This window comes from Chiloscyllium punctatum, chromosome 5 (assembly GCF_047496795.1).
Source record: "Chiloscyllium punctatum isolate Juve2018m chromosome 5, sChiPun1.3, whole genome shotgun sequence".
NCBI lineage: Eukaryota > Metazoa > Chordata > Chondrichthyes > Orectolobiformes > Hemiscylliidae > Chiloscyllium > Chiloscyllium punctatum.
This window is the reverse complement of record NC_092743.1, coordinates 17764277-17788209: the sequence shown is the minus strand read 5'-3', so window position 1 is coordinate 17788209 and position 23933 is coordinate 17764277. Positions and strand designations below refer to the sequence as shown.

General features: G+C 41.9%; 1 long non-coding RNA gene across 1 annotated transcript in view; it reads right to left on the bottom strand.

Moving 5' to 3' along the window:
* Positions 1 to 8430, bottom strand: part of LOC140476918 (uncharacterized) — a 28703-nt gene extending 20273 nt beyond the window's left edge. Inside the window, exon 1 of the long non-coding RNA XR_011960626.1 lies at positions 8022 to 8430. This is a non-coding gene — a long non-coding RNA (uncharacterized lncRNA). The remainder of the gene's footprint in view (positions 1 to 8021) is intronic.
* Positions 8431 to 23933: the final 15503 nt, after the last annotated feature.

Below are 23933 nucleotides of genomic sequence, written 5' to 3'. Positions count from 1 at the left end.
AGGAGCATCTTGCTCCTTGCATGCTGCCTGACCGGCTGTGCTTTTCCAGCACCACACTCTCGACTCTGATCTCCAGCATCTGCAGTCCTCACTTTCTCTGGATAAAAGGCATTGCAGTGTTCGCACAGTTATGTTCATTCTGAATGGTGAGGCAGGCATGATGGACTGAATGGACTACTGCTGTTGGTATGTTTCCATGTTATTGCTACTTGTGCAGGCTTGCTGTGTGCAAATGATTACCACAGTAATTTGAAAAGTACCCATTCAACAGTAAATTATTGGCATGCTGTGAAAAGCGCTATGTAAGTACAAGTTTTCCACATTTTTCTCAGTGCTGCTGTCTGCTGCTGCGCATCAGGTACTAGTCTTAAGCCCGATTTCTGACATGATACAGAATGTCTCTGTTGTGGTGAAAATACCAGAACAAGTCTGTATCCAAATCCAACCCTAAACCTGTCTTCTTTCATTTTTGTGGGGTTGAGATTGGAGATGGGCTATGGATCAATCATGTGCAATTCCTAGAAGCAGCTGGCTATTTAAATGGCTGACTTCAAATAGTGAAATCAGAATTCAGAGTCTATGGCGTATGGAACTAAGAATTTGGAGTTTACATCAGATAATAGCAGGTTTATTATAAATGCATTTCTTTTGGAGGGTTAAGAAACCTCTACTGATATTAGCCCATGACACCCTATAGGTGGGTGTCAGGGATTCTTTAAGGAACAGGGATGGAGTATTAGATATCCTTTGGTTGTCAGGGTTAGGGTTTCTTTGGGATTATGAATTGTGAAGAATATTATATGCAACATTTACATAAATGTCTTGGAAACAACATGTCAAAAACTCCACGTATCAAGTGCTGACCTTTCAAGAAGTGTCAATCTGTCAGGAACTGTAAGAAGTGTCAAAATGTGTTTTTTTGAATAATGATGCTTGCCTCAAAACAGTATAGTCCACTGGATTGAACTTTAAGCATTAAAACCATATTTTATCTTATGTCTTTGGGTGCTTGTAAATACCGAATCATTTATCACAATAGCTAAAGAGGGAAAGGGGTGGATGAGAGCAGGAACTAATTTGGCATAAGAGTATGAGGCTGTGGGGTTTGGCTATGGGGCAAAGGTTGGTACAGGTTGGCATAGTTGTGAAATTGAGAGTGAAGGGAGTGAGAGGAGGAGACCAGGAAGGATTTTTAAAATTTATTAACTCTCATTTTAAACTGTGAGCACAATGCCAGAGTCCCTGCACTTTTCCTGGATCACCTGCCCAAACCAGCCTGATCCCCGGAACTAAAGATGTGGGTGGGGGGGCATTATTATAGGTAGAATTGCAGATTCTGGATTCACCCCGACTCTGTGAACTTGACTTGAAAATAAAAACTGGGGCCTTAGTTTTAAATATAAACATCATTGCAGTTCCTTTCTTGCACTGGCAACACGAGAGCAGGCTAAACCTAATGCAATTTTAAAAACCTTCAGATCAAATATTCAATATCAGTACATTCACATGCAATATGAAACAATATTAAGAACTCCCAGACCAGGAATGAACATATATCACTAAATTTAGATTTACAGTTAAAGAGTTTGGTAAAAATTGGATTGGATTTGACTGTGAATCATTTGAAATTTGAATCCATACCGAAGGTTGCATTTCAAAATTAATTGTCTGTTTAAAAAAGGGCAAGTCTTTGACAAACCTTTCAGAGAGATCCTAGAGTTTCTTCATCATAGCAAAGCTCCTCTCCAAGTTTCTGATCAAAGTCCTAATTTTGCTAGGTCCGACAGGTTTATTTGATATCACAAGCTTTGTCTTCATCTATGAAGGAGTAGCACTCTGAAAGCTTGTGATTTCAAATGAACCTGTTGGACTATAACCTGTTGTTGTATGACTTCAGACTTTGTCCACCCTAGTCCAACACCAGCACTTCTACATCATGGCAAATTTCTCTAGTTTGGGTATATAACCTTGTGCCAACATCTCACCAATAACATCTTGCATTCATATAACCTCTTTAACATAGCAAAGTGTCCCAGGACACTTCACAAGAGTGTTATGGGAGAAATGTTTGGCTTGGAATCAAATAAGGCAATGCTGGGGGAAATGACCAAATTGTTTGTTCAAAGAGGTGGATTTATAGAGCTTCTTCAAGAAATGTGCTACAGAGGGGATTTAAGAGTAAACTCCAGAGCTTAAGTGTGTTGGTTGATGGTGAAATAACTAAATAGATGTGGGGCAAAAGTTTAGAATTGGACAAGTGCAGATATCTAAGGGCACATTGCTCAAGGAGACTAAGAGATTGGGATCAAGAAGGCTTGGAGAAATTTCAAGTAAGGATACAAATTTTAATATTGTGGTTTTGCCAATACATGACCCACTGCAGATTAACAGGCACAGAGGTTGAGGTGAATGTGACTTTGCATGAGTTATGGATAAGAGAAACAGAATTTTGAACTACTTTATGGAGTGGGAAATGGGAGGCAAGCCAGGAAAGAATTGGAATGATCAAATCTAAAGGTAACAAAGTTTCAGTTCAGGTTGAAATACTGCTCAGAATTACTCTTCCTATGGAATTTATTTTCAATCTGCTTGTCCTTCAGTTACCCTGTTTCAAGTTGACGAGTCCACTTCTCAGGTGTTTTCTCATTATTCAATCCTTTAACACTAAGAATCAGTTGGACTATCTTTTGAATTTGGGATTTGATAGCACAGTAAGGTGGGGGAGGTGGTGGTGTATTGGTTATGTCACAGGACTAGCAATGCTGAACTCCAAGCCAATGTTTGGGGACACATGTTCATATCTTTCAATGCTTGAATTCAATAAAATCTGGAATAAAGAGCTGACATTATGGTGGCCATATAACCGTCATCAATTGTCATTAAAAACTCATCTGCTTCACTAATATTCTTTAGGGAGGGAAATCTGCTGCTTCAACATAAACTGGTCCACATACCCACAACAATGTGATTAACTCTTAAATGCCCTTTGAGCAAATACTGATGGGCATTAAATGCTGCCCTAGCCAGCAATGCCCATGTCCTGTGAACAAATATGTACAGCATTTACCTGCTACATTGAAAATGAAATCGAAGAAATATTAAATGTGTTGAATTATAAATGCACCACTCTGTACAATTTTCCTTCTTGCTGTCAATCCAGGTAATTCTCAATGCTCATGTTGTACAGACAATACTCTGTCCTCTTATTGAAACCCAAATCTCACATCTGATCTGGACCAAATTTAGATATTCAGGAAATTAACTTGGAATATTTGAAATGTAATCAAAAATCATTGCCAACTAAAGTCTATCCCCATCCTCCATTTCCAGACCACAATTACTTCAGTGCACGCAACTCCGTTAGTTTGTATGTGCGCATATGCACTGTGCCCCTTGTGAGGGTTTATGTCACTCAGCGATGACCATAATTTGTCCATTTGTCTGCTGTAAGACTCTACAATTCTGCCTTTCTTTTGCAACTCCAATCTTCTGCGTTGTAATTTCAATACATTTCTTGAAAGTATTCCTATTTTTCTAACCATGCAGTTGAAATTATTTCCAAGTTGCCAGCTGTATTTGATTTTTCTTGCCATCAAGCATTTTGCTTCATTTCCAATTTTTTTTATGAAGTTTGATTCTCCCCATGTAACTGTGCACAGTATTTATACAGGTGCAAATGAGGTATTGTTTGGAATTTGCAATTATCTGTTTATCAACCATGAGTCATAGAGCTGAAATGTTAAGAAATAGACCTTTTTTGGATCTACTGGTAGTTTGTGCAAAATGCAGCATGCTGCATTTCCCTATAGATTTGACATTTCACATAACATTAGGCCACTCCTTGGCAACGTGCTAAAAAGTGAATGCTTTTTGTTTGGTTTGCATCTAATGCTGAAGGTACAGGTCCCATGTGATCTCATGCGAACTATGGCTACAAGAAGGCTATTTGTGTACCCCGGAATTGGCTGAGGATCTTTATATACTGGGTTCACTGTTAATATTGTGGCTCCCAGGCTACCTTGAAAGAAAGAAACCTCTGCTGATCCATTACAACAAAAGGGATCACTTAATATCAGTGGCCCAGGAAGGATATAGGACAATAAGGATGCCAATAACTAGCAAAAACAAGTGTTTGCACAAAGCTGAAAAGACTCTATCAATTAGTAGGAATCAAACAAATTACATAGTTGTTACAGGGCAGAAAGATGCTATTAGGCCCATTATGTCTGCAATGGTTCTACGAACAAGCTTCACTACCTAGTGTCCATCCCCAGTTTTTCTCCTTATATTTATACACTGCTTCCATCCAAATAATCATCCAAAGCCCTCTTCAATGCTTCAATTGAGCCTGCCTCCAACACACTTCCAAGTAATGCATTCCACACCCTAGCTACTTGCTGTGTGAATAAGTTTTTTTTCTTACATCACTCTTGCTTCTTTTGTACTTCACTTTAAATGTATGTTATTTCATTCTTGTTCCTTCTAAGAGCAGGAACAGCTTTACCCTATCTACTCTATCCAGCGGCTCATGGCATTGAAAACCTCTGTAATATTTCCTCTCAGCCTTCCCTCTAAGGAGAACAGTCCCAATTTTTTCAATCTATCTTCAAAACAATCTTCTCCCTTCTGGAACCATTCCAGTAAATTGCTTCTGCATTCTCTGAAATGCATTCACATCTTTCCTATAATGTGATATCCTCAACTTTACACAATACTCCAACACAGTGTCTTGTACAAGTTCAATAATGCATCCTTGTTCTTGTATACTATATCCCCTTAACAAAGCTGAGGGCAAAATGCTTGATTAACTGCTGTCTCCAGTTGTCCTGCTGCCTTCAATAATGTGTATACATAGACACCAAGGTCCCTCTGCTCCTGCATATCCTTTAGAATTGTATTCTTTATTTTGTATTGTCTTCTGACCAAAATGCATCACTTTTTTTCCGCATTAAACCTGATCTGCCATCAATGCATGCATTCCAACATTTGTCTATAGCCTTTTGAAGTTTCACACTGCCTTCCTCAGTTTATAATTTTCCCACTTTTTGGTCATCTGTAAACTATGAAACTGTCCCCTGCCCACCAAGATTCAAATCATTAATATTTATCAAGAAAAGCAAGAGTCCCAATTCTGACCCCTGGGAACTCCACAATATACCTTCTTCCAGCCTAATTGACCATCATTCTCTATGTCTTGTCCCTCAGCTAATTTTGTATCCATGTTACTACTGATCTTTTATACTAGGACAGATAACTTTCCTCATAAATCTGTGACACTCTATCAAATTACAGAATTACTATGAGTGGAAAGAGGCAATTTGGCCCATTTATGTCTGTGATGGTTCTTCAAACAAGCATCACTATCTAGTGTCCATCTCTGGAAATCCATGTATACCACAACAACAGCATTACCCTTTTTGCTATGTTTGGAAAAACTCCAACAACTTAGTTAAAACACAATTTACTCTTTCGAAATCTATGCTAAATCTTCCAAACCAACCCACCTTTCTCTGTGTGACTACCAATTCTATCCTGAACAATTACTTCTAGAAGCTACCCACAATTTAAGTTATATTGCTTTATAATTGCTGAGATTATCCTTCCAACTTCATTGAACACAGCCATAATGTTTGCAGTTCTCCAGTCTTCTGGCACCAATTGAGTCCAGGGAAGATTGTAAGATTATGGCCAGTACTCCCACAATTTCTATCCTCATTTCCTTCCAAGTCCGTAAATGCATCTCACTGGGTCCTGGTTCCTTGTTCAAGTACCAACAGTCTATCAATGACATCTTCCCTATTCATTTTGATCCTTTCCAGTGGCAGAGTTCCCTCCTGTCTTTATGGCCTGGGCAGCTTTATCTTTTGTAAAGACTGCTGTAAAGAATTCACCTCCAATGTGCAAATCACCTTTTTGGTTCTCTGATCAGCCCTAGCCCTCCTTTAACTACTGTTTTACTATTTATATGCCTATAAAAGACTTTCTGATTCCCTTTTATGTGTTAGCTGCCAAGTCTTTTCTGATACTTCCTCTTTGCTTCCCTAACTTGCTTATTCACTTGTCCTCTGAACTTCAATGCTCCGGTTCTCAAATAGATTTTCTGCCTCACGCCTGTCACAAACACAGTTTGTCTTTGTAATGTTAATTTTTACCTCCTTTATCATCCAGGGAATTATCAATTTGTTTGTTCTATCTTTCTCATTTGCAGGAATATACCTTGACTGTACCTAAACCATCTCTTCTCTGAAATAGCCTATTGATTGGTTACTGTTTTTCCTGTCAACCTAATATTCCAGTCAATCCTACCCAAGGTGAGAAGTGAAAAATTTAAGGGGGATACACATGGCAAGTACTTTACACAGAGGATGGTAGGTGTCTGGAACACTTTGCCAGCAGAGGTAGTAGAGGCAGGCACGGTACATTCATTTAAGATGAGTCTGGACAGATGCATGATTAGGTAGGGAGCAGAGGAATATGATGCTTAGGAATTGGGCAACAGGTTTCGACAGTAGATTTGGATCAGCTCGGGCTTGGAGGGACGAAGGGCCTGTTCCTGGGCTGTAAATTTTCTTTGTTAACTTTGTTCTTTGTCTTCTTCTTACCCTATTATAAAGTCAACTCTCTGCCAATTTATTTTTCTTTCTCATTTTCCACCGCCATCCTGAACCTTATTTTTTAGTGAATAGAATCCCTAAAGTGTGGAAACAGGCCATTAGGTCAAACAAGTCCACACCAACCCTCGAAGAGTAAGCCACTCAGATCCATTTACCACTGACTAATGCACTTAACACACTCATCCCTGAATAATGTAGGCAATTTAGCATGGCCAATTCACCTAACCTGCACACCTTTGAACTGTGGGAGGAAACCCATGCAGACACGGGGCAAACTCCACATAGACAGTCACCTGAAGCTGGAGTTGAACCCAGGTCCCTGGCACTGCAAGGAAGATGGTAACCACTGAGCCATCATGTCGTCCTAATGATTACTGTCTCCTTAATGAAACTTTATCCACACAGCCCATTTCATTTCTGAGGATGGGATCCAACAACGCATGGATGGATGGGATCCAACAATGATGGATGGGTCCTTCCTTGTTGCACTGGACACATACTGCTGTAGGGATCTCTCTAATGCAATCTCATGCATTCAAAACAAAATTTTGGTCAAGAACGAGTTGAAAATTAGCTTGACTTCCTTGTAGCCATGATACAATCCTCAACTATGGGCTCAAGTTGAGAGTTTGAGGCAATCCTCCTCACAAACAACTCATGAAGTACCACTCTCATTTCAGCAATCCATAAACAGGAAGTCAGCTAGGCTGTAACAACATTTGCCTATACAGTAATACTTCCAGAATCCTCCATTCTTTCCATCTTACCTGGCACTTGTCAAACTTCTGCCTCTTCAGCCTTTGCATAAATGACTGATTTATTGAGTCGCCCTTAAAGGCCTTCTAAAATGTACTCAATTTCTGTCTTCACAAAGTGACACATAATTCGCCTTTAAACCAAACTTATGTACAGAGTTGAGTGTGGTAAAACACAGCAGGTCAGACAGCATCCGAGAAGCAGGAGAATCAACATTTCGGACATAGGCTCTTCATCAGGAATGAGGCTGGTGCGTCGGGGCTGTGAGATAAATGGGAAGGGGGTGAGGTTGGGGGGGAAGGTAGCTGGGAAAGTGATAGGCGGATGAAGGTGAGGGAGAAGGTGATAGGTCAAAAGGGGGCAATGATGGATGGGGCTGGAGGGCAGTACCGAGTTGGAGGTTTGCGACTGGAATAACATGGGGGGACAGGAAATGAGGAAGCTGTTGAAATCCACATTTATCCTGTGTGGTTGCATGGTCCCAAGTCCCAAGGCCGTTCCTCCTCCAGGCGTCGGGTGGTAACAGTTTGGCGGTGGAGGAGGCCCAGGACCTGCATGTCATTGACTCATTGGGGATACAGAGTCGTCTGTCACACTACGCATATCATCTCTAGACCCAGGGAGGTGAATAGTTATTCAAATCACTGATACCTGGTTAACAGGGAATAATTCATCTCGTCCGTGCTTGGTCAGTAAGCCAGCAGAACTCCTCACCCCTCTGTAATAAAACCTGCATATTAATTCATTATCAATGGGAAATGGGCAGTTTTTACAAAAGACTTCCTGCCCAAACGTGGAGATGAAGATGGCTCTTCTTGACTGCTACTGCCTATCCAGATGGATTCACAGCAGTTCCAAACCACTCTATTTAGAAGTAATTTGTAATTGTTAATGTATATTTGGCCACATATCCTCCTTTGAAGAGGAACGGGGGAGGGAGGGGAAGACTTGGGAGAAAGTTCTCAATATTCCCCACCCCCTTCCCCAGTCCGATCGGCCCGTTCACTACGGTCTATCCAGCTGGTCCACTGTCCTCACTGAACTCTCCCCGCCGCCGAGACCCAGCTCCAACGGTGTCGTTGCTGCACATGCGCAACGCGAAGCATAAAATGATGACGTAACGCGTCCGAGACCATGCGCGAGTGACCGCGCAGGCGCCGTCGCTCCGTAGTTGGGTGTTAGGCAGCACCGTCCAGCTCGTGCTGGAGAAACTTCCTGAAGTGTCCGCGCGGAGAGAAACGGAGTTAAGGATCCCAGATCAATATGTAAGGCTCGGTCTGGTTTTGTTTTGAAATTTCTATTTCACGGCATCTGACTCCAGATCTGCTGGGACCACAGGCAAAGAGAGGTTATGGAGACTGGCTGAACAAGCCAAAGGTGTTGGTAGGGACCAGTGAGGAGAGAATGGTGCTGGAGAATTGGAGTGGAGGCCTGAATTGAGATGCTGGAGTGGAATAGTCATATCATTTTGGGGAGGTAGGATTGATAGGTTCAGGGAGCCCTAAGGGGGACGACCCCGCACAGCCCAATACCAACTTACCAGTAGAAGCTACCACACCGGTCATTGTGGACCACTATATTGCCAGGAGCAGAATAAGATTTGTAAAGGGCCCTTCAGTGGTTATTTAAAGCTCTCATCAGGATGAAAGGTTTGAAGGTCATCTCACCTCTTCACTGTCTTTTGAGAAATAGAGGACAGGTCAAGTAGATAGACAATTATGTGCTATTTCTGCCTGAATGGGGGAACCCCATCAGATGTTCATCAAAATTAAAAGTCGCTACAGAAGAAGTACTGTCTTATTCGTGCACTATTTTAAACATTATTTACAGCTACATTGCTCTTGAAATGTTAGTGCCAGTTCCACAACCCAACATTGTGATTTTTGTTTAGTGTCAAGAACAATTTTAAATTAATGCAATGGAACAAAGTTGAAATTAGTAAAAAGAAAATACAGTACTTCTGTTAACAAACCATATGTGTTCCATGATGTACAATAGAAAAGTTGCTCAGATTCAGCAAATTGTCCAACACAAGTGCATGTGATAATTCCTTTGCAGTGGTATTCACTGAAAGACCAGTGTATCTTTTGTCACGGTCTCTAGAAAAAAAAATTCTAACATCATGTAAATTGTATTATTTTAATATATGGGGCATTGGCAAATTGAATTGTTGACAGCTGCTTTATTATGAAAGATTTGTTCAAATTTAGGTCAAGTTCAAACTCTACTAGCGCTGATTTCTGTGAACAACTGACAGGAAGAAAAGGGGCTTATTTTGATATCTCCTGAAAACAGGCATGGATTCGCAGTGTGATTAACACACCTGCTGACTGAAGGCAGCAAGTCAGCTTGATGTCACCTGCTCATTTCAAAGATCAGCGTTCAGCCTGATCCAAGCAGGCTGTGTAGGAGGGGCCCAAAACTATGAAGGGCTAGCATCAGTTTAAAGCTGCCAGTGCCTGAAGTGGTGATGAATCTCTTAAAGGGGAATTGCATTGTCTAAGGCTTCCTATACAAGATTTCTACCCAACACCTGCCCCAAAAACAATGATACAATATGAGCTGCAAGGGTTTGCATTGGAAAAGGAGGTGGGAAAAAGGTGAAATGTTCGGAATCTTGGGCCTGATAGCACACCAGACACAGGGTCAGGAGGCAACAGGAAGGAAGGTACCATGGAGGTCATTGCCAGTTAAGCCCTGAGGATCTGGATGTTGTGCTACAAGTCCCTGTGGGGGGCTGATCCAATTACAATATTTAAAAGGCATCTGGATGGGAAATAATTAGGAAGGGTTGAGAGAGATGTGGGCCAAATGGTGGCAAATGGGACTATGTTAATTTAGGATATCTGTTGACTTGATGAGTTGGACCAAAGGGTCTGTTTCCATGTTCTACATTTCTGTGACAGTGCAATGGTCAAGGTTGGTGAAGCTGTTTTCAAATTCCACATTCTACCTTCGCCACTGGCCCCAGGCTCAAATCACATCCTCACAATGCCATCACTCACCTATCAAAAGTCTTGATTCATTAAAATTTGGACCTGAAATTGAAATGTCTCACTACATACCTACACTTTGAGCACTACTGCAAGCCTTGTGCCCATTGATGTTGGATGAAATAATTCATTTCATGGCCCAGCAGTTAGCTATTAAATGTTCCTGTTTGAAGTTAATATCATCCAGGGTTTGAGTTCTGGATCGAAGCTCAATCTCCATCTTGTGTTACTGTCCAATTGAGATTTTGTTAATTTTACCCAGCTGGAAAACATCTTACAAAATGTTAGCTGCCTCCCAGAGGTGAGATTTTGATCCTTTTGATTCCCTGTGGCAGCCACTAGGAGGAAAATCATCCTAATGCATTACTTGTTAATTTGGTATTACACTGCGTAAAAAAAAGAGGCAGGATTTAGGTACTGACACTCTCATTCGTTTGGTCAAACTGGTCCTCACCCTTACAGTTTCTCCTTCAAATCCTCCCACTTCCTTCAGACCAAAGGGGTAGCCATGGGCACCAGCTATGCCTGTCTCTTTGTTGGTTACGTAGAACAGTTCATCAGTGGCACCACTCCACCTCTTCCTCCGCTACATTGATGACTGCATTGGCACCACCTCGTGCTCCCGTGAGGAGATTGAGCAATTCATCAATTTCACCAACACATTCCACCCTGACCTTAAATTTACCTGGACCATCTCTGACACCTCCCTCCCCTTTCTGGACCCCTCCATCTCCATTAATGATGACTGACTTGACACTGACAATTTTTACAAACCCACTGACTCCCACAGCTACCTGGATTACACCTCTTCCCACCCTACCTCCTGCAAAAATGCCATCCCCTATTCCCAATTCCTCCACCTCCACTGTATCTGCTCCCAGGAGGACCAGTTCCACCTCAGAACACACCAGATGGCCTCCTTCTTTAGAGACTGCAATTTCCCTTCCCACGTGGTTAAAGATGCCCTCCAACGCATCTCGTCCACATCCCGCACCTCCGCCCGTAACAAAGACAGAACACCCGTGGTGCTCACCTTTCACCCTACCAACCTTCACATAAACCAAATCATCCGCCAACATTTCCGCCACCTCCAAACGGACCCCACCACCAGCGATATACTTCCCTCCCCACCCCTTTCCGCCTTCTGCAAAGACCGTTCCCTTCGTGACTACCTGGTCAGGTCCATGCCCCCCCCTACAACCCACCCTCCCATCCTGGCACTTTCCCCTGCCACTGCAGGAATTGCAAAACCTGCGCCCACACCTCCTCCCCTCACCTCCATCCAAGGCCCTAAAGGAGCCTTCCACATCCATCAAAGTTTTACCTGCACATCCACCAATATCATTTATTGTATCCGTTTCTCCCGATGCGGTCTTCTCTACATTGGGGAGACTGGACGCCTCCTAGCAGAACGCTTTAGGGAACATCTCTGGGACACCTGCACCAATCAACCACACTGTCCTGTGGCCCAACATTTCAACTCCCCCCTCCCACTCAGCCGAGGATATGGAGGTCCTGGGCCTCCTTCAACGCCGCTCCCTCACCACCAGATGCCTGGAGGAAGAACGCCTCATCCTCTGCCTCGAAACACCTCAACCCCAGGGCATCAATGTGGACTTCAACAGTTTCCTCATTTTCCCCTTTTCCCCCACCTCACCCCAGTTCCAAACTTCCAGCTCTGCACTGTACCCATGACTTGTCCTACCTGCCTATCTTCTTTTCCACCTATTCACTACACCCTCCCCCCTCCTGACCTATCACCTTCATCCCCTCCCCCACTCACTTATTGTATTCTATGCTACTTTCTCCGCACCCCCACCCTCCTCTCATTTATCTCTCCACCCTTCAAGCTCTCTGCCTGTATTCCTGGTGAAGAGCTTTTGCCTGAAATTTTGATTTTACTGCTCCTCGGATGCTGCCTGAACTGCTGTGCTTTTTCAGCACCACTCTAATCTAGAGGCAGGATTTACCCCAGTGGTGCAATTTCTGCCATGTCATCAGTTGATCGGGTGCCAGTATCAACTGCTTATCAGCCATTTCAACTCCTGAAACAGTGTTAGTTAATTAGAGATGAGACTTCGCCTTCTCTTAAGAATTGAATGTCCTGGCTTTGGTAACCGTTGGCCAGTTTGATTCACTGCCAGTTTTATAGTGTCAGTGGTTCCACTAAAGGTTCCTCCCAGATCTGAGATGAAGGTAAGTGCCAAGGAGTGCTACAGAGGAGACAACAGGAAATGGGAGGGGACTGGAGAAAAGAGGGAGATTGGGATCTTGATGGACAGACCAGGTAACAGGGAGGACCCAGGCTGAAGCAGTAGGTGGCAGACTTTTCTGGGGGAGTGGGGGAATGACATGAGGGAACTGCCTCCTCTTTGTAAGTCCCCACCAGGATAACTAGCTTGGCCTCTCCATTCCCCACCCCCCCAGAAGGAAGTGACACTTAAATAGTCACTAATTGGCCACTTAAGGGCCTCAATGAGTGCAAAGATGGCTAGGCTGCCTTTGGTTTTGTTCATTGGCAATAAAATTGTAGACAGGTCTTTGGTGTCAAGACCACTCAAGTAACTTAATGACCCTCCCTTCCTCCTCGCTACCTGCTTGTTAAATTTTGCCCAATGTGTTAGTAAATTAACAAACATAAGCAAAAAAAGACACATTATTTCATAGATGTTTACAACACAGAATGAGGCAGTTGGCCCATTGTGACCATGCTTGTGAACAAAGACTTGACTACACTAATTCCATTATCTACCATTTGGCCTATAGCCCACTGAGCTAAGCGAATATTGAAATACTACTAAAATGTTATAAGAATCGAGAAATCTGATGGATTACTGTTACACTGGATATTGCCTTGAGAATCCTGATTTGAACTTTCTGACTTATGAGAAGAATGCCATCCAACTTAAAAAAGAAACATCTACATGGTAATCTCCTGATCTCAGGGAAATTCATCTGTAAACAACCTCCCCTCCATTGAGCTAAATTCTATTCCTGATGAAGGGCTTATGCCTGAAATGTCTACTCTTCTGCTCCTTGGATGCTGCCTGACCTAATTTATTGTGACATTGAATAGAATTTCCCAAGTTGAACCAATGGAAGAAAAGTAACACCTACAGTGAATTATTATCAAATAACTATTACAAAATCCTGATCTTAGCTCTGGGACTTAATGAAGATATTTATCTTTTGACAACATGATTGTACTTTCTGAGATATTAGTAGATGGTGAAATACAACTTCAAAAATGGTGTAAACTGGGCAGCAGTGACGGGCTGTACAATGGCAAATTTTATTTAGCGTGATGATAGAAGATGAGAACGTTTTCAAGAGCTTGTTGTTTTCGGTATCCATCCATACCTGCAGTAGACAAGTGCCGGAGCGGATGACTACCCATACCCTTATGCAAAGACCATAAAAATTCTAAATGATGGAATGGGCATGGGAATCCCAAAATTAGGTCCAACTACCATTTGAAAAAAACTTCATTCTGACATGGACTGAACCATGAAAACCTGGCTGTGAGAGGTTGTTTTCACTGCTAGGGAATCCAGAACATGGTCACTGTCATGGTAAAGAATCAATCATTCAAGATGGATCACAGAAACATTTTCAATGAGTGCTGAGTGAATCAGTTGAATTCACCATGTCATCGCGTAGTGGAAGTCTTATTATTGTGTGTCTGAAATCCAAGACAAACAGATCCTTAATCTATCAGGGGAATCAAAGATATAGGGGCGTGGAGAGAAAGTGGAGTTACTGCAGAACATCAGTCATGATCCCAATGAATAACAGAGTAGGCGCAATAGGCTATAAGGTCTATTCCTGCTGCTATTTGTCATGTTCTTAATTTACTTGTGCAGGACAATATCTGGGGTTATGTTGATGGGAATCCACAATCTATAAAAATAGAAGCTATGAAATGTATACGATATAGCAGGAGACAATTCACTCCATGAGTTTAACAAAGGTATTATTTGATAACTAAAGCTCTATTAACAGCCATGGACCAATATTTATCAACCAACACCCAAAACAGATCATCCACTTATTTCACAGGACTCTTGTGGGGAACTACAGTATGCAGTTTGGCTGCTGGATTTTGACAACACAGCAATGGCTGCACTTAAAATATATTTCATCGTCTGTAAACCGCTTTAGGAAATCTTGAAGTCACGGAAGCTGTTACAAACATGCAATCTTTTCCTTAATAGAACATGAAATATGTACCACATGGCTCATTATTGAATAATCTTTATCCGACACTACTATGTGAACCAAGATTCCCTTTGTTGAGCTTGTCCCTCACAATAACTAAAATGAAAATTGGGAAGGGAATTGTTAGTACAGCATCATCTGTGGCTTTGAAATGAAGCCCTGCCTGAGACCATTTTGTGTTGCTCAGCCACTGGCCTCATCATTCTCTGAGATGTTTTCAACTTTTGAAATAAGTAATTTGTATTTTTCTTGAAGCTGGATTTCTGAGAATCCCTGGAGTATTTATAGAGCAAACCAAATACTGTTTTTATTAAAATCTGATCTTTGCCATTTTTAACTCTGTCAGAAAGAGCACCAATTATATGCTAACATTTACTGTGTGCAAACATAAGCTCCACTTTACATCTGGCTAGATTACAGATGGCTGACACCCATGTATCTCTGATTTTTTTTTCCCAGGATTTTTAGACGTTTATATTGATGATCTCATTTAATTAACTTGCTACACATGGTAGTACTGGAATGCTACACCTTTAATGAAGCTTTAATTCCCAACTAATTTAATTAGTGACTTCAAGAACAAAGGAAGGATTGAGTAAAGGGGTACAGGGAATGGCTGTTTTATTTATTTATTTATCCAGAATGAAGAGCCTTGGACACTCAATTAATTACATTGGGTCACTGGAGCATAAACAATATTCATGCTGAATTATAAAGTCTTTTGTACAAAATGAACTCACTGACTATCTGCCAGGTTTATTCATACAAATTCAAAACCTGAACCCGATATTAGGCAACTTTAGTCAAGCCTGCACAGATTAGCTGTGTTAGTGGTGTTTTCAGGTGTAGGGAAAGCTGGAATGGCAGAGTGCTGACAGTGTTGAACAGAGCTGTGCTTGTGTGCAGCATGCACATCTGCTGCCTACAAACAATGGCATCACTGATTCATTGAGATCTTTTGCTCAACAGTTGTTCAGGTTCCCAGTTACTTTTTACGTGCCAAAAAGTAAACCTAGTCAATGAGCGCCATCCCATTCTGTTTTCAGAGAAACTATTGAAAAGGCATGAAAGCAGTTTATAGGTTGAGTATTATCGTTACCTCCCTCACATCCCCTCTCCCCATCACTACCCTCCTTTCCCTTGCAGGGATTGTCCTTCCCATGGGAGTAAAGAGCATTATAAATTTATGAAACACCCTCCAATTCTCCCTCAGGTGATGTTCCATTTAAAAAAAGAGGATAATTGCCTTTTAAACATAGCTTGTGGCAAAAATAATATACCCTTCTTCAAGTCCTTCTCAGTAAAACAAACTCATTAAAATTTTGCACGTTTTACATTGATCTTCACTGCAGTAACATGTTCTCTGAATGCCCCAGTTTTTAATTCCAGTGTTAATGTTTTCATTAGATGGCATTGGTCTTGACTCGCTGAAAAATGTAGAGAAGTGTTTATAGTAGTGTAGCAGTTAGAAATTTTGGAAAATCCATCCAAGCATATATGACTACATTTGTGAGTCGTAATGATTGGTATGTTGAAGTTATTTTGTTGCCAGTTAGCTTATTTATGTTGCCAAACATTATCTCATGGAGATCGGAAATCCTTTCATGACAACAGACTGGGGCATGTGAAATATGACATGAATGCCGAACTTTACTAGATGGTTACTTTTGAAATGTACATTTAATTCAGAATTCCAGATAAACAATTTACTTTGGAGAAAGGTTCATGCAATCCAGTTGCCACAAAGAGAACCTCAAATAGGAACCCATTGAGATTGGATCATAGTTTTAACATTTTATAATACCTCATACAGAACATGTGCAGCTGTTGTTTAAGATGCAGAGTTTCTGCTGATTTGGAAAAGCATTGGGATCTGCTTCATGTTAATGACCAAACAGGATGCTTGTTAGAGTTGGACTCTGTTTAAAAGAAAGGGAATAGAACAAAAGGGCTCAGGAAGATCCAAGGAACGAGGGGAGTCACTGTAATGTGCCTAGTTGGTGATAACAGTATTTTAGCAATCTTGGGTGGAGTAGACCAATTGTTGACCAACTTTGTGCCGTCTGAGATCTTAGATTGTCTTTGACTTCGTGAATTGTAGTAAACAGGTGAGACTTTCAAAGTCAAGCATGACTCCTCCTGTTCCACAGCGACTAATATGTTCAATCTGTAATGACTAATGACATGTTTAAGATTATTTGTGATCAGGATTTCTGTCCCACCTAATTGGATACTACACACATTTCACAAGCAAGGAACTATGATCACAGATGACCTTAACCTGTATTGCATAATTGCTTGATTAATGTAACTAGGTCACACAAATACCAGGCAATGACTGTCTCTAATGAAAGAGAATTTAACCATCGTCACTTGATACACAATGGCATTACCATCACTGAATTCTGCCACAACCCCCCTCCCTTAATAACCTACTGGCCTTACTATTGATCAGAAACTCAACTGGACTAGCCATATATGAATACTGGCAACAAGAGCACGTCAGTGGCTCAGGTCCTGCAGGGAGTAACGCTCCTCCTGACTCTCCAAAACCTGTTCACCATCTACAAGACACAAGTCAGGAGTGTGATGGAATACTCCCCATTTGCCTGGATAAGTGCAGCTCAAATAATACTCTCAAATCTTGGCATTATTCACGATAAAGCAGCCAACTTGATTGGCACCAGATCAACAAACATCCACTCCTTCCACCATTGAAGTTCATTAGTAACAGGGTGCCCTGATGCACCTCAGAAATTCACCAAGGTTTCTTTGACAGCATCTTCCAAACAAATGACCACTTTCATCTAGAAGGATATGGACTGCAGATACGTCGGAACACCTGAAAGTTCTGCTCCAGAACACACTTCATCCTGACTTGGAAATATATCAGGTTTCTTCAATGTTATGGGGTAAAAATTCTGGAATTCCCACCCCACTAACTGCATATTGGGTCTACCTACAGCACATGGAATGTAGTGGTTCAAGGAGGCAGCTCAACACCATCTCAAAGGCAACTAGGAACGTGCAATAAGTGCTGGGCTAGCCAGTGATGCTCATATCCAATGAATGCCTGCAAAAAAATAACCTTTTGAATGACCTCACATCACAAAAATAGAGCCTGCATGCTCAGATAGAAATGAGAATACTTACTTGACTCACTCCAGGTATGTTTGTAGCCATTTTCCATTTTCAAAGTGCATTAATTATTTGTAAGTTTAGAAAGCCATGCAGGCCACACTTGGCATAAAGAGTCACTGGCTCAGCCTAGTAACCAAATGACTTTGAATCCAAAAGCCTAAACACCCTAAACCACGACCCACAGTTTAGCCATACCAACTGTTGTGTGCACTGTTCCCCCAGTGAATCCAAAGTAGATGTGTTCATTAATGCCCACTCCTTCCCACAGTACCTGTAGTACCCTGGACAGTTGCACTGAACCTGCAGGACTACAGCCCAATCCCTGGGCTGCAGTGATATAGAACCAAGGACACTGACAATCCCACTATTAGTCCCTAATCCACTGTACTGAGATTGGACACTGATCCTGACTGACAAGAGTCCCTCTTGACTGGACGGAACTGTTTCCCTTAAACGTGGAGATGGCCAGTTGGTTGAAGCATATGCAGGGTGCTTGCTACATAACCTGCTGATGCATGCTATTGGTGTGACATTGAATAATTCCTCTCAATTCACCGTATCAGATCCTTGAACCATCTTAAACAATTGAACTAGGTCATGTCTTAACATGGGCACTGAAGAGACCGCAAGCCGAATCTATGTAACTTAGCCTCATCATTTAACCATTCGTCATTTTAATGAATGTCTACATTTTCTGATGTTAATGTATTCTTCCTCAGGAACCATGTCCAAATGGAGTTAGATGGAACTTTAATTTCATGCAAGTTTCATCCTTTAGCATTTCATAAACGTTGGACCACCGGAGTATGGGACAGAAATAATTCTGGGCTTGAGGACACTTAAACTTTGGCCATTGGGCCTTTAAAGAATGGTGAGCCCCCTTTCTCTTTCCACCTTCCTGCCTGCTGTTGATAACCTTTCATCCACTTGTTTCTATCCTCCTCTGCCTTAAAAGTATTCTCTACTCTCCTTTCACCAAACTGGATAAGGATTTAAGATACGGAACAATCACGATTTAATTTAATAGCACACTAGTCTTGATGGGGTAAAGGATATATTACTGCATGTGTATAGATTAGAAATATAAACGGTCACAACAGTTTTATCTTTTCATATGAATGGTTTAACAAATTCATCAAAATAGTTGAAATAGTGCTATAAAGGTATGCTATATGTTACAGTAGAACAGTAAGCATACACCAAGGTGGGTCTTTATCTCTGCTTTCAAGATAAAATGACTGAGTTATTTTTTTTTGTCCAAGCTCGGCTGGAAACACAATATCAATTTTGATTAAGATTTGTGCTTGTTCACAGAAATCATTTGCTGAGCTGCTGCTTTTGGCTGCATCTCTACAGGAAAATGAGTTTCAGACCACCGTCTGGATGGCAGATCTCTGGGAAATTCTGGAAGGGGTTTTTGTAAATGAAAAGGAGCCACATCCCTAGTTTGAAGGGAGTCTTCTGTCACTCTTAACTCCACAAGAAGGAAAGGTCTAGATTAGAGTTTCCTGTAGTTGTCAGTGTCAGGGGTAAGTGTTACCAGCACCCCAGGAATGGCCTGAAATTTCCAGGAATTAAAGTCTCAGCTTCGGGACTCTGTCATAGGCAGCATTCAGGAGAAGATAAACCATAAAGGCAATGAAAATGTGTTTCCAAACAAAACTACATTGGATATTTTAGTTATTAATTTAAAAAATGATGAGAAAGGCTATTTGATTGACTTTTGGATGACAATATATATGACCAGCAGCAAGTCCAGGTGAGTCCTAGAGGTGAGGCCCGGACCGGGCTGGCATGGTAGGAAGTGAATTCAGGCGAGTCTTGGAGGTGAGACTCAGGCCAGCACCACACAGGCAGCAAATCCAGGCAAGTGCCAGAGGTGAGTCCCAGGCCAGCATGGGGGTGACAAGTCCCGGTGAGTACCGGATGCAAGTTCTAGGCCAGGCCAGTGTAGGGTGGATGCAAATCCAGGTGAGTCAAGGAGGTCAGTAGAGCAGAGGCCAGTGCTAGGGTGGTGGTGTGTCCCTTGGGGACTGCAAGCAAGGCCTCCAGGATTGATGGCCAGCATCTCCTATACACGTTACCCAGTGGTCTGAATGCTAGCATTGGATTTGGTTAAATGACTAAAGTGTGAGACTGTTTTAAAAGAAAGCGTTAACATTTATTCTTATTGGGGGGGTGCACTTTTATTTATGATTCTCTCAAGTCTTTAACAAGTACTTAAGTATTCTGTACCTAGAGATGGAGTGTGGGTGTGTAGTTCCCTGAAAATAGTGTCACAGGTAGACAAGGTAGTGAAGAAGGTGTTTGGAATGTTTGCCTTCATTGATCAGAACACTGACTATAGGAGTTGGAACATCATTTTGAAGCTGTACAAGACATTGGTGTGACCACTTTTAGAGTACTGTGTACAATTCTGGTTGCCCTGCTATAGGAAGTATGTTTTTAAGCAGGAAAGGGTGCAGAAAAGATCAGTTAGGATGTCACCAGGACTAGAAGGTTTCAATTATAGGGAGAGGCTGGAACTTTTTTTACTTTTTTAGAGGCTGAGGGGTGACCTTTTATAAGGCTTGTAAAATCATGAATAGATTAAATAAGGTGAATACCCAAGGTCTTTGCTCTGGGGTAGGATAGTCCAAAACTAGAGGACGTAGGTTTAGAGTAAAAGATATTTGGACAGGTATATGAATAGGAAAGGTTTAGAGGTAGGCAAACGGAAATAGTTCAGTTTAGGAATCCTGGTTGGTGTAGACAAGTTGGACCAAAGGGGCTGTTTCTGTGCTGGATATTTCTATGATTGTGACTCTGCTTCAACCTGCTTTACAAGTAGAGAATTACAAATATTCTCAACCCTCATTGAAAAAAAAGCTCACTGGTTTGAATGGGCAACCCCGATTTACTGTGCCCTTAATTGTAGAATCTCTGATAAGAGGAAACATCATCTCCATGTCTACATTGTCAAGACCCCTCAAGAGTTTATAAGTTTCAATCCATGCATGTCTTACTCTTTTACTATCTCTGCAGATAAAAGCTAGGCTGTCAAATCTTTCTTCATAAGATAACCCAGTCATTCCAGGTATCAGAGCTTAAAAATGTGTTGCTGGAAAAGTGCAGCAGGTCAGGCAGCATCAAAGGAGCAGGAGAATTGAAGTTTTGGGCATAAAGCCTTCTTCAGAAATTATGCCCGAAATGTCGATTCTCCTACTCCTTTGCTGCCTGACCTGCTGCGCTTTTCCAGCAACACATTTTTAAGCTCTGATCTCCAGCATCTGCAGTCTTCACTTTCTCCATTCCAGGTATCAGTCTGGTAAACTTTCTCCAAACTCCTTCAAATGTAGTTGTATCTTTCCTTTAAATAAGGTGATCAGTAATGTGCACGATATAGTTGCAGTTTCATGTGTGCCTTTATAAACCTCCTTTTTCACTGAATTCTCCTTGTAATAATTTATAACTAGCTTTCCTAATTACTTACTGTATCTGCATACTAACCTTTTGTGAATCATGCACCAGGAAAACCAGAGCTTTGCAATCTCTCACTAATTAGTTAATAGCTTCATTTGCTCTTTTTTTTTGCCAAAATGGAAATTTGCCTAGATATGTTGTGATTGGCCAAGGAAGTTGGTTGAGGAATTCCACAAAATGGACAAATAACAGGAGTGCAGGGTTTGTCCTATTAGAGGTAGGAGATGACATTGCTGGAGGCGCCATAGTCATAGAGATGTACAGCATGGAAAACAGACCCTTTGGTCCAACCCATCACGCTGACCAGATAACCCAACCCAATCTAGTCTCACCTGCCAGCACCCGGCCCATATCCCTCCAAACCCTTCCTATTCACATACCCATCCAAATGCCTCTTAAATGTTACAATTGTACCAGCCTCCACCACTTCCTCTGGCAGCTCATTCCATACACGTACCACCCTCTGTGTGAAAAAGATGCCCCTTAGGTCTCTTTTATATCTTTCCCCTCTCACCGTAAACCTATGTCCTCTAGTTCTGGACTTCCCGACCCCAGGAAAAAGACTTTGTCTACTTATCCTATCCATGCCCCTCATAATTTTGTAAACCTCTATAAGGTGACCTCTCAGCCTCCGACTCTCCAGGGAAAACAGTCCCAGCCCGTTCAGCCTCGCTCTGTAGCTCAAATCCTCCAACCCTGGCAGCATTCTTGTAAATCTTTTCTGAACCCTTTCAGGTTTCACAACATCTTTCCGATAAGGAGACCAGAATTGCACGCAATATTCCAACAGTGGCCTAATCAATGTCGTGTACAGCCGCAACATGACCTCCCAACTCCTGTACTCAATACTCTGACTAATAAAGGAAAGTATACCAAACACCACCTTTACTATCCTATCTACCTGCGACTCCACTTTGGGGAAGAAGAGCCAAGAATTGTGTTTGCCACTTGATTGCTTTCCAATGCCATTCACTGGGAATGTTAAATACGTTGTGGCATCCTTGTAAATCTTTTCTAAACCCTTTCCGGTTTCACAACATCTTTCCTGTACTCAATACTCTGACCAATAAAGGAAAGCATACCAAACGCCGCCTTCACTATCCTATCTACCCGCGACTCTCCTTTCAAGGAGCTATGAACCTGCACTCCAAGGTCTCTTTGTTCAGCAACACTCCCTAGGACCTTACCATGAAGTGTATAAGTCCTGCTAAGGTTTGATTTCCCAAAATGCAGAACCTTGCATTTATCTGAATTAAACTCCATCTGCCACTTCTCAGCCCATTGGCCCATCTGGTCCAGATCCTGTTGTAATCTGAGGTAACCCTCTTCGTTGTCCACTAGATCCCTAATTTTGGTGTCCTCTGCAAACTTACTAACTGTACCTCTATGCTTGTACACAAATCATTTATGTAAATGACAAAAAGTAGAGGACCCAGCACCAATCCTTGTGGCACTCCACTGGTCATAGGCCTCCAGTCAGAAAAACAACCATCCACCAGCCTCTGTCTTCTACCTTTGAGCCAGTTCTATATTCAAATGGCTAGTTCTGTATTCTACGATATCTAACCTTGCTAATCAGTCTCCCATGGGGAACCTTGTCGAACGCCTTACTGAAGTCCATATAGATCACATCTACTGCTCTGTCCTCATCTATCTTCTTTGTTACTTCTTCAAAAAACTCAATCAAGTTTGTGAGACATGATTTCTCACGCACAAAGCCATTTTGACTATCCCGAATCAGTCCTTGCCTTTCCAAATACATGTACAGGCTCACCGGTCTATAGTTCCCTGGCTTGTCTTTATCGCCCTTCTTAAACAGTGGCACCACGTTTGCCAACCTCCAGTCTTCAGGCACCTCACCTGTGACAATTGATGATACAAATATCTCAGCAACAGGCCCAGCAATCACTTCTCTAGCTTCCCACAGAGTTCTCGGGTACACCAGATCAGGTCCAGGGGAATTATCCACTTTTATGTGTTTCAAGACATCCAGCACTTCTTCCTCTAAAATTTGAACATTTTGCAAGGTGTCACCATCTATTTCCCTACAGTCTATATCTTCCATATCCTTTTCCGCAGTAAATACTGTTGCAAGATACTCGTTTAGTACCTCCCCCATTTTCTGTGGCTCCACACAAAGGCCACCTTGCTGATCTTTGAGGGGCGCTGTTCTCTCCCTAGTTACCCTTTTGTCCTTAATATAATTGTAAAAACCCTTTGGATTCTCCTTAATTCTATTTGCCAAAGCTATCTCATGTCCCCGTTTTGTCCTCCTGATTTCCCTCTTAAGTATACTCCTACTTCCTTTATACTCTGAGGATTCACTCGATCTATCCTGTCTATACCTGACATATGCTTCCTTCTTTTTCTTAACCAAACCCTCATTTCTTTAGTCATCCAGCATTCCCTATACCTACTAGCCTTCCCTTTCACCCTGACAGGAATATACTTTCTCTGGATTCTTGTTATCTCATTTCTGAAGGCTTCCCATTTTCCAGCCATCCCTTTACCTGTGAACATCTGCCTCCGATCAGCTTTCGAAAGTTCTTGCCTAATACCATCAAAATTGGCCTTTCTCCAATTTAGAACTTCAACTTTTAGATCTGGTCTATCCTTTTCCATCACTATTTTAAATCTAATAGAATTATGGTCGCTGGCCCCAAAGTGCTCCCCCACCGACACCTCAGTCACCTGCCCTGACTTATTTCCCAAGAGTAGGTCAAGTTTTGCACCTTCTCTAATAGGTACA